The 3,547-nt window shown below is 38.8% G+C and overlaps 1 non-coding gene across 1 annotated transcript; it reads right to left on the reverse strand.

Moving 5' to 3' along the window:
• Positions 1-1,344: 1,344 nt before the first annotated feature.
• LOC112999710 (small nucleolar RNA R71) lies at positions 1,345-1,451 on the reverse strand. Its single transcript, XR_003264918.1, has one exon. It is a non-coding gene; the product is annotated as a small nucleolar RNA R71 (small nucleolar RNA).
• Positions 1,452-3,547: the final 2,096 nt, after the last annotated feature.

Genomic DNA, 3,547 nt, shown 5'->3' on the forward strand with positions numbered 1-3,547 from the left:
CGCCGTTGTCGGGGAGCAGTGTCCAAAGGTTCATAATAGCTAGTGATTCGTGTTTTATGTTTAGTTGTTTTATGCTTTCGTGTTGTGTTAGTGTCGTGTTATTTTGTTTAGTGTGGTGTTTTGTTTTAGTTTTTCTGTTCAGCGCTTCCCCTGTTTCAGTTTTTGTGTTTTGCTGTGAATAGTACTTTGCGATGGATTTAGCGACCACTTTTGTTGACCTAGGAAACAAAGTAGTAGTGCAAATCCATTAGTGACTGCTGCTGACAATTTAATTGGCGATTTTTGTTTTGATAGTTAAGGTTGTTATTTTTGGCTGAATTTTGGTGTGGTAGGTTCTTTTGACTCATATTTTGTATGAAAAATACCAGGAACACTTAGTGTGGCCAGATTTGAGAGATTCAAAAAAAATTTGAGAACTTGTGTTTACCAAAACTTCAAACGGCCATAACTTTTGCTCCGGGTATCAGAATGACCATTATTATACATGTATTTGGGGTAGAAAAAAATTTCACATGCTATAGCAGCCCACCAAAGGCCGGCTGAGGTCTCTAGCTAGCCAAAATCTCCTGTTTACTAGTTTTTTTAATTTTTCAAGTTTTATTGTTTTATTTTTCTAAACTTTCCTTAGGTAGTTTCCATAGTTAGACTTTGAATTTTTGCCTGAAAATTTTTGTGCCATATTTTCATGATTTTAGGGTGTTTCTCACAAAATTTCAAGTCATTTGGATATCATTTGAGGGTAGTTGTAGTTCAAACCTACATTGTTACTTGCATAAGAAGGCAACTAGTTGTGCATGCTGAATGTAGTGTATGACTAGAGGCAATCCATCTGACTTACAACCTTTTGATCCTGAGATAGATAGGACATTTCATAGATTAGTTAGGCATCATTTTGTACCTTTTGAGCATCCTGAGCATTCTGTGGTTGGTAATTTTGAACATCCTGATTTTGAGCATTCTAAGAACATGGCACAACCTCCACCCCGTGAGAGGACTCTAAGGGAAATGGGTGCACCTGATTTCACCTATGAAAGCTTGTGCATCCAATATCCTGATGAGGATGTCCCATGTGTTCTTAAAATTGGACTGATCCATTTGCTTCCAAAGTTTCATGGCCTTGTAGGTGAAGACCCGCACAAACATCTGAAAGAATTCTATATTGTCTGCTCCACCATGAAACCCCCAGATGTCCAGGAGGATCACATATTTCTAAAGGCTTTTCCTCATTCTTTAGAGGGAGTGGCAAAGGACTGGCTATATTACCTTGCTCCAAGGTCCATCACAAGCTGGGATGACCTCAAGAGAGTATTCTTAGAAAAACATTTCCCAGCTTCCAAGACCACAACCATCAGAAAGGATATTTCAGGCATTAGGCAACTCAATGGAGAGAGCCTATATGAATACTGGGAGAGATTTAAAAAACTATGTGCCAGTTGCCCTCACCACCAGATTTCTGAGCAGCTTCTTCTCCAATATTTTTATGAAGGACTCAGTAACATGGAGAGAAGTATGATAGATGCTGCCAGTGGTGGAGCCCTTGGAGACATGACCCCTGCTGAAGCCAGAAATTTAATTGAGAAGATGGCTTCAAACTCCCAGCAATTTAGTGCCAAAAATGATGATATTGTCATTAGAGGAGTGCATGAAGTAGCCACGAATTCATCTTCATCAGTTGAGACTAAGAAGCTTGAAGGTAAACTAGATGCCTTGGTTAACCTGGTAATCCAACTGGCCATGAATAAAAAATCTGCACCTGTCACTAGACTCTGTGGTTTATGCTCCTCTGCCGACCACCACACAGACCTTTGCCCTTCTATGCAACAATCTGAAGCAATTGAACAGCCTGAAGCTTATGCTGCAAACATCTACAATAGACCTCCTTAACCTCAGCAGCAAAATCAGCCACAACAAAACAATTATGACCTCTCCAACCATAGGTACAATCCCAGGTGGAAGAATCATCCCAACCTTAGATGGTCGAATCCTTCACAACAACAGCAACAGCAACAACAACAACAGCCTTATTTTCAGAATGTTGCAGGTCCAAGCAGACCATACGTTCCTCCACCAATCCGGCAACAACAACAACAACAACAACAGCCCCAGAAACAGCAAACGGTTGAGGCTCCTCCACAACCTTCCCTTGAAGAACTTGTGAGACAAATGACTATGCAAAACATGCAGTTTCAACAAGAGACCAGAGCCTCCATTCAGAGCTTAACTAATCAGATGGGACAATTGGCAACATAGTTAAATCAACAACAATCCCAAAATTCTAATAGATTACCTTCTCAATCTGTCCAAAATCCCAAAAATGTGAGTGCCATTACATTGAGGTCGGGAAAGCAGTGTCAAGGACCTCAACCAGCAACATCTTCCTCATCCGCAAATGAACCTGCCCAACTTCACTCTACTCCAGAAAAAGATGATGACAAAAATTTAAAGAGTAAGTTACCTAACAATTTCTATGTAGGTGAATCTTCCACTGGTAATTCTGATTTACAGAAGCAGCATATCCCTCTTCCATTCTCTCCAAGAGCAATTTCCAACAAAAAAATGGAAGAGGTAAAGAAGGAGATATTGGAAACATTTAGAAAAAAAGAGGTAAACATACCTCTACTAGATGCAATAAAGAAAATTCCAAGATATGCTAAATTCTTGAAGGAGTTGTGCACTAATAAGCGGAAGCTTAAAGGAAGTGAAAGAATTAGTATGGGCAGAAATGTCTCCGTATTGATTGGTAAATCTGTTCCCCAAATCCCTAAAAAATGTAAAGATCCAGGTACATTCAGCATACCTTGTATTATAGGGAACAATAAGTTTGACAATGCCATGCTAGATTTAGGAGCTTCTTTTAGTGTTATGCCTCTGTCTATTTTTAATTCTCTATCTCTTGGTCCTTCGTAGTCAACTGATGTGGTAATTCATTTAGCTAATAGAAGTGTTGCCTATCCTGTTGGTTTCATAGAGGATGTCTTAGTTAGAGTTGGTGAACTGATTTTCCCTGTTGATTTTTATATTTTGAATATGGAGGAGGGATTTTCTCAAGGATCAGTTCCCATCATTCTAGGCAGACCTTTTATGAAAACTGCTAGAACTAAGATAGATGTATATGCAGGCACACTATCTATGGAGTTTGGTGATATAACTATTCATTTTAATATTCTTGATGCTATGAAACACCCATCTAAAGATCTTTTTGTATTTCGCGCTGAAATAATTGACCATATTGTTGATGAATACATGACTGATCTTCATTCTAGTATGCATGCATGTCACTCTTCATGCATTGAATATGAATTTGTACTTGATCATATGGCTGAATTTGATGCTGAGAGTGAATCTGAAATTGATATTGATTACATGTCTGGTGATGTTTTACCTCTTGAGATTGATTTTCTAGAGTTAGATAGAACTAACCATGTTTCAGGAAGTACACATACCTCTGACTTTCTTTATGAGGTACAGGCTGAGAAACCATCTCTTTCTACCATTATCCATCCGCCCACACCAGAATCGAAGCCTCTGCCATCAAATTTAAAATATG

This window comes from Glycine max, chromosome 15, assembly GCF_000004515.6.
Source record: "Glycine max cultivar Williams 82 chromosome 15, Glycine_max_v4.0, whole genome shotgun sequence".
Lineage (NCBI taxonomy): Eukaryota > Viridiplantae > Streptophyta > Magnoliopsida > Fabales > Fabaceae > Glycine > Glycine max.